This window comes from Phlebotomus papatasi, chromosome 3 (genome assembly GCF_024763615.1).
Source record: "Phlebotomus papatasi isolate M1 chromosome 3, Ppap_2.1, whole genome shotgun sequence".
NCBI lineage: Eukaryota > Metazoa > Arthropoda > Insecta > Diptera > Psychodidae > Phlebotomus > Phlebotomus papatasi.
Genome location: NC_077224.1, coordinates 73824543 through 73842081, shown reverse-complemented (window position 1 = coordinate 73842081; position 17539 = coordinate 73824543). Strand labels below are relative to the sequence as shown.

At 32.8% G+C, this 17539-nt stretch overlaps 1 protein-coding gene across 1 annotated transcript in view; it reads right to left on the bottom strand.

Moving 5' to 3' along the window:
* The window catches only part of LOC129807333 (leucine-rich repeat transmembrane neuronal protein 2), a 127363-nt gene that overhangs the window by 91950 nt on the left and 17874 nt on the right, over positions 1-17539 (bottom strand). Inside the window, exon 2 of the mRNA XM_055856529.1 lies at positions 11729-11749. The gene's annotated coding sequence lies outside the window, so the exon portion shown is untranslated. The remainder of the gene's footprint in view (positions 1-11728; positions 11750-17539) is intronic.

The following is a 17539-nucleotide window of genomic DNA, read 5'->3' as shown; positions in this document are numbered from 1 at the left end:
AGTAGTTGCTTTTATTAATCATTTACTAAAGTTCAAAAAATTGAAAATAGCTCAAATTTATAGTAATTTGACAATATAGTTGTTAAAATAAGTTAAAACGTTAAATACATTTAAATACTTGACTGCCACAATTTAATTCCTACATAAGGTCAAGTAATTAAGCAAAAAGCTGGAGCTTTAACATAACTGATGCTGAGTGAGAAATATCTCAAACAGCAGTTCACAACTTTTCCAATATTACAATCCATTAGAACATGACACATGAATGAAAGTTTTCCCGTTGGAAATTATCCGCATCGTACAAAATAAGAGATGTATTACAAAATACCCCATGGCAGATATAAGAGTACACAATTAATTTTAAGCTGAAAGACAGCAAACCTCCACTATTTTCCCACAAGCCTTTTGTGTTCAGAAAATTCAAAACCACCGGCGCATAAATAATTTCTTATTCATTAAGAAAGTTTTAACCTAAAATGCGAAAATAGGGATGTTTACATGCAAAGCAGTCTCCTAAATTACGTTCTTTATCAATTATCCAGGGTTTGTAGGTATCTCCAATGAATTTATTCATTTTCATTCACTTGCCTTATAACTAGAGCATCAGAAGGGATACTCCAGGATATAATAGAGATTAAAGGAAAACTCGTAAAGAATGCACACAAGTTTCATAAATTGAAAGAGGTGCCATTATTTCAAATCCCATATTCAGAATTTATTATTGCTACACTAAAATTCCCTTTTGAAATTTGATCCAATGTATATTGACACTTAATACTACAAAATTATTCATAAACATTTTCATTAATATAAGCTCTTCTTGTTCTTTCATCTTTTAACATTAAAATTTAAAGGTATGGGAAAGGTCTCTGAGATACTTCTTGGTCCTTACAAAAGTGGATTAGTGATGAACTACAATTTATACAAAATTTTGAACAGAATATATTTATGTTTTATGTTTTTCCAAGACATCAACCCGTTTTAAAGTAACCGGAGGGGTATTTTTGATTAGAAACCTTATCTTATCGCTATTTCCCTTCCAGAGTCGAATATATACAACAGCTTATGGAAAACGCCCTCATTAATTTTATGTCGTTTTTTGAATACATTCAACATACAATTTATCATATTTTTGAATTTTATGAGAAGGGTTTGCTTATTTAAAATAAATTCCCACCAAGGGTTAATAACTGAAGTATTTAAAAAATTATCCTAAATAATTTATTAATTTGATTTTAAGTCTAGTATTTCACCTCTTCAACCCCAAGGATTAAATTAAATTGTGGATATAATTTTATCATATGTTTGTTGCTAAAACAAAACCGTAAATGATTTCGAATTCCGCTTTTCGTGAGCCCCAGAAGTTGACATCTTCTAAAAGCAATTACTCTTTCTTTTCTTCCATTGCTACTATTAATTTATTATTATTTTTTTCACAATTATCATATGTTTTATTTGTCCATCATGATACCGAGCTAGAAGTAAAACGGCGAGAGATATTATTAATGGGGATCTCATTGGCGCAGTTGGTAAGACTGCTAGGTCTTTGGTGCGAGAGATCCCTGATTCGATCGATAGTGAGATCGAATCGCGCCCGGTGCTAAATATGTAAAAATGAGAGTCTGGATGGGGACAACTCTAGTTTGGAACTTCCAGCAAGAACACACATACTGATAGGATTTATCGTGAAGCACTGCCACATTAGTCATTCTTTGTGAAAGCCATCAATGCCGTATTATCAACTCCCTAACCGGTTAAGCTCTACAATCGCTCTGACTACTTCAGTTGCAGTCATCGAGCATTTTCTGTCCCGCTTGGAAGGCATGTTGACCAGCCCGTTCCACCACAAGACTTTGATTTGGATACCATTCAGTGTCGAAGTATATCCATCGCACATAGCGATTTATTTTATTTATTTATTTAATAAAGAAAAACATACAATAGACTTCTAAGTCCCTCACGTATAGTTACAAACAAAAGAAAATGAAAAAGAAACAAAAAGAAAACAAAAACAGAAAGAAAAGTTAAATCAAAACAAGAAAAAAACAAATATTAGACTTCCCGACCCAAGTAATAAGACCGCAGAGAGAGTTCAGACGTTCTGGAAGCAGGTGAAATCGAGTTATTTACATTCAATAAGATTATCATTGTAATTCATTAAATTGTAAAAGAAGATTATTGACGATAATTAGCATAAGAAGGTCAAGGAGATGAACTCCCTCCGGATGCGTCAGAGGGTGCAATCCTTTCAGGACAGGAAAACACACAATTCTTTGCCAAAGAACTGTGGCAAAGAATTGTGTGTTTTCCTGTCATGAAAGGATTGCACCCCCTGACGCATCCGGAGGGAGTTCATCTTCTTGACCTTCTTATTGTAAAAGAGGGCTCTAAATCCTATGAATGAATAAAGATTAAAGATTAATTAAAAATAGAGATTTACAGGTTTTGCTGACATTCATCCTAAACTTGATCAGTAAAATAGAAAATTCGAGCTGTAAAAAATTCAATATTACCAATAAAAGAAAACAATTTTGACCAATAAAGATCAATTTCGTATAGCATAAGAACACATTAGGGCACTCAATGAGTCAGGTGGTAGAGTACTCGCTCTATGATGCAGGTCCCCCGGGTACGAATACCTTTAAATCACCAGTGTAGTGAACTTCACTACACTTGATTTCACGGAGCATGCGACTGACAACCCCATCCCGTATAAGAAAAAATAATAATGGATGTCTAGAAATCCCCTTGCGGGAAGGCCTAGTTCCTTCATGGAATCCTGTATCACCATTAGTATTATTTAGAACACATTTGGTCAATAAAAAACTCTATAATATTAGTCAAATTTATACAATTATAATTTGAGATGATAGCAATGAGAACAAGACAGATCTTATGGCTCTGGCATACCCCTTAGTTTATTTAGGTTGCCCAGATTTCGTTTATCACATGACACTAGGGGAGAGTGGGGCAATTTCACATAGTTGAACTTTCAAAACTCATTTGCTAAATGAATATGAACGTTATTCAGACTTATTAAGTTTGGTTAGTTTCTCTTGGATATTGGCTATCTGAAAATATATAGCACAATTATTCCTAGATAATTTTATTTATTTTCCAAAAAATGTAAATTTTGTACAAAAATGTAAATGTAAAGGTGGTAGTGTAGTAGTACACTCTGTCCCGGCATTATGCACTTCGGGATTATGCACCTGACGGAAGCACATACAATTATGCAAGTTTGCCTACCATTGGGAGCATTGGGAGTCAATTTATGAATTAATTTTTGAAATACGCCTGAATGTATACTATTTTGCGACTCGGGAAATTTGAAAATATTTTGCTACTTTTTCCGAATAAAAATTTAATTTCTTTTATTAACGTATTTTTTTAATATTCTAACCATTTATTGAAGAACTCTGGCCAAAAAGTACTGTTTGCTAATGCATTTCTATTAAGCAGTTAAAACTTTTTGTTTTGACTACTTTTACCCCGCGCGAAATTCGTTCTACGGCCGATTTATTCAAGAGAAAGTCCCTGTGGGTATGCAAATTTTCTCGATGCATAATGCCATTTCGCGCGTTTCTTTCGGTCCCGAAAATGTAATCCCGGGACTGAGTGTATTACTGTTTAGTAAATTTGTTATAGGGTAAAGTGATATAATTTGGAATTAGTGTTACAAGTTGGACAATTCGCCGGTACAAGTTGGACATGGCTTTTTTCTTGATAAATACATTACAAAATTTGTTTTTAAGCACAAGGAACCAAATAAATAAAACTAAAGTATTAAAAATATGCAAATAAAAATGAAGTACTAAATTTATCAAGACAAAAAGCCCTGTCCAAATTGTCCCATTGATTGTCCAACTTGTACCACTTTACCCTAGCTCATTGTAATATAAATTAAATAAAACGAATTAAATTTTTTTTCATTTAGAACTTGAATTAACCTTTGAACGTCTAGCAGGAGTTAAAAAGTTTCGAGAATTAAATTTTCCGAATATATAATATACTAAAAACGATAAAACTTATTTTAAAATAATAAATCCCAAAAGAAAAACAATGTTTTCTAACTTTCTAAATAGTTTGTTTAAAAAAAGTAAATTATTGCGTCTTTCAAAACTTTGGAAAAAAAACTTGCTGGATTTATGGGAAAAAAATTTATCAAAAAAAACTTTCACCATCTCTCACAAAAATAATTACCTTTCCAAGCACGAAGTCATCGTCAAACTTTTTGACTTTTTGCATATGACGGAAAAGTCTGCATCGTGGCAAATATGCCTTAGTTTTGATATTAAGTACTAATTTGAGAGTTGAATTATTTTGGAAACCTGCTGGAAAACTTTTGCTAAGTCAGTTCACATCACTACAAGACTAATTGATCAATAATGTTAGTTATAAATTCTACATGAAAAAATTTCATCATAGCATATTGAGGTAAAGTTTTTCGCAGGGGGTGTTTTTATTCTGGGTGATGATGGAGCACAGAAAAAACGGTCCATCGATTTGGGAAGTTAGGGAAGATGGGATGAATGGTAAATCTCTGAATAGATGGGATAATGTGAAAAGAGGGTGACTGTTGATCTGTGGGTGGTTCTGCGATTAGAAATATCACAGTAGAACCTCCCGTTGTGATTATTGTCTCTAAACATAAAAATGTGATAATGTAAGACATTTCTTTGGCAAAGATTCCAAATCATTTCTCATATAGTGAGCTCCAAATTCCTCCCTTTGATGGCATTTGCCCCTTTTTACCCATGTTCATTCCCTTATGTGTCATGGATTGAGGATTCAACTTACCAAGGATTTATTTAATATCATTCAGCACGCGTCTGATGAACAAGTACTTTTTGGGTAAATGCTTTGTATAAAGTACCAGATTTATTTCCACTGCTCCCATGGAAAAATATTTTCCCTGTCTTTTGATTTTACTCACACTGGGTGTCATGATAAATTCTCCATACCCTCACGTTTCCCTTCCGCCTGAACAACGGATAGAAAAAAAAATCTCCGCGCAAAATACATATACAATTGAGGATGGAAAAGAATTTGGAAAAAGGGGGATTGGAGTAAAACCCTGGAAAGTGTGCGAGGCCATTGTAAAAAATGGCAAAATTTCACCCTAAAAATCAAAAACCATATTCATTCGGCAATAGAGGGATTTTTCAACCCCTACCATACAGGGCATACAACGCAATTTAATACAAGAGACGAACCGGTTGTCCAATCTTTCGCTCCCTTACCCAATACCCTGGCTCCTTTATCACTTTTGTACACAATTTCCTCTTGCCCCAGCACATATTTGAATTCCTCACAATCTATTAAATTACACCAAGCGTTTTTAATTACCCACCTGGAAACTGTAAAATATTTTTTCCGGCCTAAATCCTCCCATTTGATGTACAATGTGCAATATTGCAAGGCGTAAGTATTGACAAATTTATACTGTGGTTTATCCTGCTTTCAGAAAAGATTTATTAGGTTATTGGATTGAGATATTGAGATTTATAAGCTGAAAAATTTTCATTAAAATTATTTTTCAGTTTATTATAGTTCTATTGAATTTAAATTTGATAATTATTGAACCATTTTACGGGACATGGAATTATACAAAAAATTCACATTAAATAAAATATGTAAATGAGTTTATGAAAATTTGAAAAAATAGTCTAAATATTCAGGCGTGATTGGGTGACGATGAGAATGATGATAACCAAATAACTTAGTAATAGGGCCATAATCTGAGTAATATAAAAATTCATTGTGATGTTATTACATTTGTTTCATTTTTATACATTTTGTAAGTAAAGTTAGTTGTTGTACAACTATTTAAAATTAAGGTATTGCATTAGCTTGGTAGTAGTAAACATGGAGTATTTTTAAACACTGATTTTTACAGTGGACAAGGATCACTATAATATCTATAATTTCGTATACATAGCCCTCGTCCTTTCAAGTCTAATATTTAAAAACAATCGCAGTGTTTACAACTACCCCATGTTTTATACTGGCCCAGTTTCCCCTAAGTACTTTACTAGTAACGTACATGTGGGTGACATTACCACCCTGCTGTTCGTAAGGTTTTCTTTATATTCTTAAGGATGATCTCCGCCAATTTGTTCTACCCAAGCGTCTGGCAAGTTGGCCTTTTTATATGGAGCTATTTGAAGCCAATTCCTAAATTGATCTCGGACTCAGCTCACAGTGCTCCAAGGAAAAAATTTATTTAAACAAAAATTTAGTATATTTATCCCTCCATACGGAAAGATATCTTATAATACGGAAAAACTTCTCACTTTTTAAATATTTAGCATAACGATCACGAGTGTAGAAAAATTCCCATATACGCATTTGTATGTGAAAGTAAGAAATTGGCTTCAACTTTGAAGGCCACTCGCCGGAAACTAGGTTCTACCCAATCTGATTGATGATTATCTTTAAGTGCTAGACCAGGGGCCTCTTGACATTCCATTTTTCCATACATTTGTGCATAAAGGCACTGAAGACTAATGGCAAGTTTTGTCCTAAAGAGAATTGACTTATCAGTCTGATATATTTCGAAATTGTGCATTAAAAGCTATTTAGACATACATATTTCATAATGTTCGCCGAAATAATACAAGAACTACGGGTAAATTTGTTTAAGTCGCGGTGCAATATCTGCAAAATTTTTACAAGAAACAGTGAAAAATAGCTTCACTTTTTCGTCGGTTGCCTCAACAACTGTGCTAACTGCATCTGCTTTGTGTCTGCATTCATTGCAAACGCCGCGCAGCGATGCGTTGCTTACAACGAATGCTGACACAAAGCAAATGCAGTTAGCACAGTTGCTGAGGCAACCGACGTTTTATAAGGCTCGATAGGCCCCTGTGCTAGACACTTATAAAGAAACACTTTAGAAAAGCAGGGGTGGGTAAAGTCATCTCCTATCTCAAAAATGCGTAGTAAAGTTTTTTTCATATCTACTATAAGCTCATATATGCTTAAGAATTTCTCTAGGTCACACTTTCGTCTACTTACAAAAATGCCCCTGAATAATTCTAAATAATGTTTAATCTTTCAAGGCGAAGCTCAATTGGGTCGAGGAAGCGTATTTCTCAAGCGTTTTGAATAATTTTTTTAGCACGAATACTACAGGCCCCACACCAGAACATGCTGAAGCACCCTTCAGTGCTAGCCTCCCGGAATTGAGCCCTTTTACCTATTGAAAGACAGCCACGAATTTGGCATCCTCCTCGCTTCGTTGGTGAAGACCGAGTGAGCAGCCGATTTGATTGTGCCTTCGAACTTGTCGAGCACTCACAACCCCATTTAGCGGAATTATAGCGATATCGCAACATGAGGTTAGCTGTCGTTACAGCACCCCTCGGAGTTACCACCCCAGCTGAACAGTGATTGGTACCGTTGGCTTAAGAGTCCTTGTCAGGATGGGCTTTCTCCCTCCTACTCCTCTAGGCTCAACAGTCCTACTACACTATGAACATTTTTCAAAATATCCTGAAATCCCGGACTAGTCTGAAGTCTAAACCGGAAAGTCTTCAATCGAACGTTGTGGTACCATTATTATTATTATTAATCAATTATGAAGAAATATTTAATTCTTATTCACCATAAGAATTCGTTAAGATTGTTAACTGTAAAGAAAATATCTCGTAAACGTGCAATATTACTATACGAGAAAGCAAGAGCAAGGCTGAAGTCACACAAGAGCTTTTGCCACTTTGTCAATCCACTAGACTAGACATATCTCCGGAGAAAGCCTGACCAAACAGACTCAATCTGTTAAGGGAGAGACTTATACGGCCAAAATAGACTCAGGCTGATCCTCGAGAATATTTAGCAAATAGAATTTAGAAGCAAAATATTACGTAAAGGAAGTTTATGTAAAAGACCTCTAATTGATGATCCCAAGTCCTCAGCGTATGACAGTTTGTGATAAATATTTGCTGTCACATTTCACATGTTAAATACTCTCGAGGATCAGCCTGAGTCTAATTGAGCCATTACTGGTGGTGCCTAAACCTGGATAGCGTGGAAGCGTGGAAGTCTTTCAATAGTTTAAGAAGCGGCGTAACGCGTTCGTTTGTCTGTAGCCTCTTTCTCATGCAGAGCTAGGGATTTGATGCCGGTAAGCCCATTATATTTTTCCAAAATTTTGTTATTTCTTTTATACACCTGTGAAATATCGAAGTGATCAAAATATGCAAAATTTCCTTATTTAAAAGAAAATCTAAATTATTTATGCTAGAGGAAGGATTTCAGGCTTCGCACACACTCTCGCTTCGAACACTTCATATTTTTCCCCATATTCTTTTACTGACCTATCCCTGACATATTTTAATAACTAATCTTAAGTCACACATTTCCTTAAAAGAATAAGTTGGATTCATTAAAGGAATATGGGAAAAATATGAAGTGTTTGAAGCCAGAGCGTATGCGAAGCCTTAAAAGCTCTCCCCTATATTGGTAATTTTTGGCCTTATTCTTTTGAGTTTTGTATCAAATTAGAAAAATTATAGTGTTCCAAACTGCCCCTATACAGATCTACTCCATTATCCCCTATGCAGATTTTTTCTTCCAAACTCTTGACATTTTTCTTTTGTCCATGGAAATAATTTAATAGCGCGCAAGTGTTAGAATAGATTTGAGAGATAAAAATAATCTAGATAAATTATCTCACTTTCCGCAAAACTTTTAAGAAAGAATTTTTCCTATCTTGACTAAAAAAAGATCTTAGATAAGATTAATTCGCAAAACTTCTGCATTTCAAATCCGAGAAACTATCTACGTTCTCACTTGTCCTTGAAGAATTCGACGATTAATGGAATTGCATTCCTAATTAAAATACGCGTAATTAATCTGCAAGAATGAATCCAGCAGATATTCCCCTAAGGGATAGCAATACTTTATTATGAATGTGTAAATATTGTTAGATAGAATTTTGTCGTGAAAAGTTTGTTCAAATGAACCATAGAGACAATGCTGAAAATTTTCAGTGGTTGGATTTTTCTCTGTTTTTTCCGGAGTTTTTGGGTGTTTCAAGAGTTCCTCCCTCAATCTTTATAGCCACTAAAAGTTATCATTTATATTCAAATGTTATACATTGCCAACAGGAAAAGTTTTCCATTTTCCTGGGCTTTTTCACCCCGGCAGAATACACTGTTGTATGGACTTTGGTGAGATGGGATGTTTTAGAGGAGGAAAAGATGAAGAAAATCGCTGTCGACCAGAGTATTATAATTCCTAGAATTAATTTAACATCATAACACTCTTCTTCTTTCTCCAGAACCAGAAGCCCCAAACTTCTCCCCCAACCCCAAAACAGTAGCTCACCCACCAAAATATTCTCATCACAGAACATCATCCAACGACAGAAATACATTTCAATGGAGCCATTTCTCCACTTTTCTTTTGTTACTTCCAAAGGGAAAATTTTCCCGTCAGTTGCCGATAAGGGATGCAAATTTCGTGCCTTTGTGATTTTAATTCGTTGGAACTTTCTCTCTTTCGCACACACTTATTATTATTATTATTATTTACACAGTGAATAAAAGATAGAAAAGCCAGTGAAAAGAGAGACGAATTATTCACAAATCCCAAGTAGCAAAAAGTGCTATCTGAAATATCCACAATTTTTAAATGATACCATTATGATGACTATTTGAAAAGATGATAAGGAGTTTTATGAGATGTAGCTGTTAAGATCTCTCTTGAGAAAATATTTCTCAAGAAGTTACATCTTAATGCTTCTTAACTTTTAATATACTCAAAGTGTCCATTATAAAAGAATCTCAGAAAAAATTTCTTTAATTGAAAGTGAACTGAAGTGTTTTGTACATTGCGAGAAATTTACCTCAAAATATTAAATTTTTACTTCAATTTATTTAAGCAAAATTTATAAAACTTTTTTAGAACTTATCAGATTTGATTCGATTTGAAAAATATTTTAGTACGAATAATTTCTAATCAGAGCCCATATTATTATATCTGTTTGCTAAAAAAAAAGTTTTAGTTTTTTTGAATATTTATAAATTCTGCAAATATTTCAGTATCACTGGAGGAAACTTTAAAATTCGGACTAAATTCGTGATTTTCTATCCAATTTAGAAATTGATGATGTAGATTCACTCTTGCAGTATAACTGGACGATTTCCCTAGTTTTACCTTATTGTAATATTTCATTTTTAACTTTGATTATAAATCAATAAGGTAAAGTGGTACAAGTTAAACAGTGGTACAAGTTGGACAATGGTACAATTTGGACAGGGCTTTTTGTCTTGATAAATTTAGTATTTCATTTTTATTTGTTTATTTTTAATGCTTTAGTTTTATAATTTGGTTCCTTGTGCTTAAAAACAAATTTTGTAATGTAATTTATCAAGAAAAAGCCATGTCCAACTTGTACCGGCGAATTGTCCAACTTGTAACACTAATTCCAAATTATATCACTTTACCCTATAAAAATACATTATTCCTTAATAATTATCAACACTTCTATATGTATAAATCGACAAATAAAAACCTTAAAAATTGTGCAAAGGCACCATTTCCCTCTCAAATGACATAACTTCAAAATATAATTGGATGACATAATGTTGGTTGCACATATTTGACCATTTTGAGTAACATTTTCAAATGAGGCAACAAACTTTTGACGCATGCAAAACGATCAACTTGTGGAAAAAAAAATTTTTTATAACAAATAAAATGAATTATATTTTTTTAATATATAAATATGATCTGGGGATTACAAGCAACTAATTTGCAAAAAGGAAAATTTAAAAAATATTTTTTCTATAATTTTTTCTACCTGGTTTTCCGAACGTACATGAGGCAACAAACTTGTGCCACCTACATCTAAAAAATGCTCTGAGATTTCTATTAGTAAATCTGGAAAATTATATAAAAGAGTCAAGAAGTGTTCTTAGTATGGTGCAATTTCCTTGAGACTTAGACAAGTAATTGGGTATTTCGGGCATTTCAGTATTACAAAGATGTTGGTAAGGAATGGTCAAAGAGATAATCCTCTCATAAGTGTCCTATAATAATATTCCTTGTTTACAGAGTCTACAATAGGGAGAAATAGGGCAGCTTTGAATTGAGGCAGCTTTAAAAATGGGCTTCTTCTTCTATTTTAAACGGAACTGTCCTTCGTCGTTATCACACTTGCACATTAAAATTTTAATGTTATTCACATTAATTGTCGCTTGTGAGTGTCCAAATATGTTATTTGTGTCTTTGAGTCACTTAATATTTGGGGTTTTTCTATTTATTGATAAAGAAGTGGACTTGGCCTGCAAAAATAAGTTTAAATTTACCTAAAGCATAAATATTTTTCACATTAAAAAATTAAAGAGAAAATCTCATTAATTTTTCGCATTAATGCTATAAATCAATTTATATTAAATTTTGCGGGCCAAGTCTACCTTTTTATCAGCAAATAGATCAAATTTTGAATATAAAATGATTCAAACACACAAATTACACATTTGGACTCTCACCATCGACAATTAATGTGAATCATATTTAAATTTTAAAATGCAAGTGTGATAACACAGTAATATTAATTAGCTTTACAAACTCATTGTGAAGCTAAATTAAGCTTTAATCCCTTTTAAAAATAGGAAATAAGTCCATTTTCAAAGGAACCTTAATTCAAAGGTGCCCCAGTTCTCCTTAGTTGACTCAAAATATAATCCAATCAAAACAAAATGTGAGCGTAACTTACTCAGGAGTAAATGTAGCCTTCCTGAAAAAAAAAGAAAATTAAACTTGAGTAAGAATTTCCATTGAAATATAGGAGAAGTACTTAAATCTATTAAAAAAAATATTAGAGGGAAATGGGGCAGAATTAATCAGGGGTAAAATTATACAAGTATGTTATAGTTTGTCCTAGGCAAAATATTTAGCAAATCATTAGTTATTCAGGGTAAATAAGGTAAAGTATCCTAAGGTCGACCTGGTCCTCTACTCACCCGGTGGAATTATTTAACCGATTTTTTTAAAGTTTTATAGACAATTTTTATGAATTTTTCCAAATTCAAAGCTCAAGGAAGAAATTTCCGAAAACTTAAAAGGAATTTGAACACAGGTCACTTGAATGATAGGGCGTGCGCCCTAACACTTAATAAGTTCCACGTCAGTTCAGGGTAATATTTTTATTTTATCAATATATTACGATTTTCGAACTAAGTAAGGGGAAGTTGGGCACCTTTGAAAGTGAGGCACCTTTAAAATCAGAATTTTTGATCTATTTTTGAATAAAATTAAGCCTTATGGTGATATAATTTAGCTGGACAAACAGATTAAGAAGATAAATTACATTATAACATGGCTCATTTCCACTTAAACATAGGAGAAAAATCCCAATTTCAAAGGTGCCCCACTTTCTCCTACTCTTTGAAACGTATTTAAGAGATGCACAGCTTAAATAATTTCATATTTATGTAATAGCGGCTACCGCTGTCTTAGCATTAATGACCAACTTTAAGTGAGAAAACTGATAATTTGACAATACAACCAAATTATGAGTTCTACAATCAGGATTTTAGGAAACCATGGTCGTAATCAGATAACTCAAAAATATACTTTGGAGTAGAAACTGTTTCTTGGGATGCGGTAGAAAAATGTATAAAACTGGAGGGTATAATAGTCCATGATAATATCCCTTTATATTCTTTGCTTTCACTATCAAAAACGGGGATAGCTCTCTAAAAAAGTATAATACGTGTCTATGTGGCTTTTTTTATTGTAATGTCGAAATCCAACATTTGGCAATTGAGGGTTTAGCTCGTGGTGAAAATTAATAAAATTCCTTTTTATACACTCATAGATACAGATGTATTGCAAAGTGTTCAAAAGGAAATTGCGCAATTGCACTAACACACAATGTATCTCCCAGTTCTTTTGAAAAGCCTCAAACTACCCTTCACTAAAAAAAACCCACCCTTTTCCAACATCCATCCCTAATATGTCTCTGTTCGCTCTTATCGCCCCGAACACCAAATATATTGAAGAGGACGGAAGCTACAAATGCGACAAATAGGAAAATATTGTTTGTGAGGCAAATTCAAGGGGTTTATAGTACAGAATCCGGTCTTTAAATACTCTAAATTACTCTCAATCTCCTTAAGTTTTTCTCCCAACATCCAGAACTCCCTTTCCCGTCAGCAACTCAATTGTAGAATCATAATGAGTGCAATAAAATCTCGGGATCCGCATCGCAAGAGCAAACAATTTGAAATTAATTTTGAGTTTGCTAATTATAATTTGCAGAAAGTTTTCTTCATGTAATTTTACTCCTTCTTTTCCCTACAAATCCTTCAAGAATGAGAAAGATGACACTGAGTAAGGGTTCTTGACTTATGGTGAACCAGTTTTGTCAACACCGTGTCTTGTGTAACATTTTCAAAGAAACCTCATTTTGATGTAAAATTGATGGAGTACATCACAAAGAATTTATACAAAGTCAAAATTGACTTTGAGAATCATTTGCTGCGGGAAGAACTTGTTCAAACAAATCAAGGAAAATTGGCTCAAGGGCTGAAAGAAGTGATGCGAAAGATGCAACTTTCAAGTGCAAGATAAATAATGGTATATTCACTTTTCAAACAAATTAGAAAATTGTGTCACTTGGTGGCTAAATAAAATGGAAATTCCCCGGCAGTAAAAGACAATACCACAAACTAGCGGTTTGATTGTAACTTTGGCAAAACTTTTTTTAATATAGGGTAACGTGTGGTTTTTCGGGACACTTTTTAGCACTTTTAAGTCTCAAACAGCTTAACAACTTCTCAAATATTTTTTTTTCTTTGTTGATACAAGTATTTATGTTCCTTACGGCGTTATCACACTTGCACATTAAAATTTTAATGTGATTCACATTAATTGTCGCTTATAAGCGTCCAAATATGTTATTTGTGTCTTTGAGTCACTTAATATTTGGGGTTTTTCTATTTATTGATAAAGAAGTGGACTTGGCCTGCAAAAATAAGTTTAAATTTACCTAAAGCATAAATATTTTTCACATTAAAGAAAATCGCATTAATTTTTCGCATTAATGCTATAAATCAATTTATATCAAATTTTGCGGGCCAAGTCTACCTTTTTATCAACAAATAGATCAAATTGTGAATATAAAATGATTAAAACACACATATTACACATTTGGACTCTCACCAGCGACAATTAATGTGAATCATATTTAAAATTTTAATGTGCAAGTGTGATAACACAGTTATGCTATCCAGAATAAGATTCTCATCGAAAAATGTAGAAAATGCAGCATTTTTTATACAGAATAGCAAAAAATGTAAAAAAAAAAGTAAGAGCGGTATATTTCGGGACAGTTGGGTATTTCGGGACAGAAAAAAGTCGCTATTATACAAATAAATTTCACCGAGCCTGATTATTTACCTTTAAGTAGAAGTTCTCAACTTCACTCTTTCATAAAAATTTTATTCAAATTTCACTTTTAAAATGACTTAAATCGAAAAAAACTAAGCACTGTTTGTGTTGACATCTGCAAAATTGACCACACTGAAGGTCTTCTAAAAAATGAAATGTGACACTCAAAATTCACGCGTATTCCACGCTTTAATTAAATAAAACTTCAGAAATTTTATGTTTATCTGGTACGTAAAGAGCTTATTATTTCATATGTAACTTAAAAATAATAAGAAAACAAATATTTATAGGATTTTTTATGTGTCCCGATACACCTATATTATGTCCCAAAAAAGCACCTTGTCCAGAAATACCACACGTTACCCTAATTATAAAAACTTTGTTATTCCGAAATGAACTTTAGAATTTTAAACAGTAAAAAATTGTACTGTTTTCTTCAAACTATTTTTTGAAACAATCATTTAAGTTTATGGTATTATTGCTTGAATGTTTCGCCTTCATAACTATAAGTTTAGATAATACTGCAAAAGTAGAGAAGATTCAAATGCGCAAAACTGATACCTATTATTTTCATCTGTGTGCAGACACTTATTTCTTCCGCGGGTAGCATTAGCAACTGTTTTTATTTTTTTACTGCTCGAACTTCCCGGAGAGAGTTAATTAGTTATTTATTAATTTTCCAAAGTTTCCTATATTTCCGTTAAATTTTAAAAAAGCAATAATTCGTAACACTTTTAAAAATATTATTGTAGAGTACAAGAATGGATTTTGACATTTTGAATTGTCTTCGCCAGGTTATCACAAATTGAAACTTTCTTAAAAAGTACTTAAGGGGTGATCCTAAACGACAAGGTAAAAATATGATTTATTTTATTTTCTAATTTGAAAGATAAACTATCACAAAATATTTATTCACTGAGAGAAATCCGAAAGAGTTAAAATAACATTCCGGAAATGTTAATTTTACCCTGCAGTATTGATCCTAAATCGGTGTAAATATTACCCTTTTTAGTTGTATAAGGGGTTAAAGTTACCCTTGTTCATGTTAATTATACCCTTAAAAAGGTGTAAAATTAACATTGAAAAATGTTGATATATTTTTACACATAAAAAGTGTTAAAGTTCTGAGGAAAAAGGTTAATCTCACCCTCTTTTTTTTCTCAGTGAATGATTTATTAACGAAGATTTGATGTCGGCAAGTCCGCTTGCCATTGACGTGGCCCGTTTCTGGGCAAGACATACTTAATTTTTTTAAAGCCTCGACACGATTAATAATATTAACGTATCATGAATCAATCATGAAGAGCACTCATTGGGTCAAGTAGTACAGTTCTTTCTCTAATAGGGAAGGCCTAAATTTCTCAATCGAACGTTGTAAAAATATACACCTAAAAAGTGTTAAAGTTATGAGGAAAAAAATTTAATCGCACCCTATTTTTTTCTCAGTGCTATTTATATTTATTTCAATGTACTGGGCCATTTCAGCCATTCTGTACATTGTTCAGTTTACAAATTTATTATACAGTTCAAGGTTCCGTGAAAAATGTCCATTCAAACACTTCAGTCATTTGCACCGGGTGGGACTCGAAGTCACAACTGGGACAGTCGAGCCGGGGGTCACACCGCCCAAGAGCCGAATGCTCTTACCAATTGCATCACGGACACGGATCCCTCTATCACAAAATATGTCACAAAAATTTCAGAAGTTAATTCCAAGTATCTTCGAAGATACAGAGACGAAAACAGTCGAGACACAATCCAACACAAGAAAAGATCAATAATGCAGAAGCACTTGAGAACAGTAAAATGCCGAAAAACCATGTTCATTTTTTATTGGAATAGCACCTTTTCTTATTTAAACAAAAAATGATATTATTAGTACACTCAGCTCTTCGTTATTCGGCCGACGACGTGGGAACAAAATAATATTTAAGCTTTTTGAAAAATGTTGAAAAATGTAGCATATTTTATTCGAAATAGCAAAAAATTTAAACAGTAAACATGGCATATTTCGGAACAATTGGAAGAAGGTCTAAACTTCACTCTTTCATAAAAAAATTGTTTAAATTTTACTTGTAAAGTGCCTTAAATCGAAAAATAATGAGAAAACAAATATTTATAGGATTTTTGATGTGTCCAAAAATACCCCTATTATGTCCCAAAAAACACCTTGTTCAGAAATATCACACGTTATCCTATACCCCTTATGTCTTTTTAGACACTTATACTGCATTCTTAAATGTATAAGTTTTTTAAGGGATAGATTTGAATATAACAGTGTATAATAGTGTAGTTTCTAACATTTTGAGCTGAATAACTCTTAAAGATTTAAGTTAAAAATATTTAGTTTAAAAATTAAAGATTATCATTTTGAGCCAAAGGCTAGTGCCCTTCATTACAATTTTGTCTTAATATTTTTTGTTTTTAAAACTTTGAAAGGTCCTCTTGGCTACTTTTAAAATTACAGAAAATTCAAAGAATTTGATATTTCCAATTCATCTTCCTTATTTTTAATTTTTGCTGACGTTTGAGCTTAAAGCAATTTGTATTTTAAAATTAAAAAGCTTTCTCGGTGAATACGAATAGGCTTTCAAGATCGATTTAAAGAATCAAAAGCGTAAAGATTTATTTCAAATTTAAGGGGTGCATTCAGTAACTGGATTTTCTGTTTCTTTAATTGAACTGTGATTCATTTTACCTTCTTTTCTTGCATATAATTAAGAATAAGTTGCTAATGGTAAAAGTTTCTTTGCATTAAAATGAGAAAATTATCATTAAGCAAAGGGATAATACTAGTTTAGGGCAATTTGCAAACTTTAGTACAATATATGACCTTTCATCTCTCAGTAACATCAATTGCGTGCTAAATGCTAACAGTTCGTCTGAGCAAAAAGGTACATAAACATTTATGTAGCATAACAACGCAATTTCACTCTGTTCTTGCGACACTATGGATAGTGCGGAGTGTCGAAGCGTGATTCACCCCTCGATTTTGAGAAAATCGCATCTCCCTCTGGTAAAATCTCCGATTGTGCTCCTCATGCAGTCCTTAATCAATTGTTCAAACAGAATTACATAATAAATATGAAAAGTACGCGCGTGTGTGTATTTTATGCGGCAAAATACACACTAA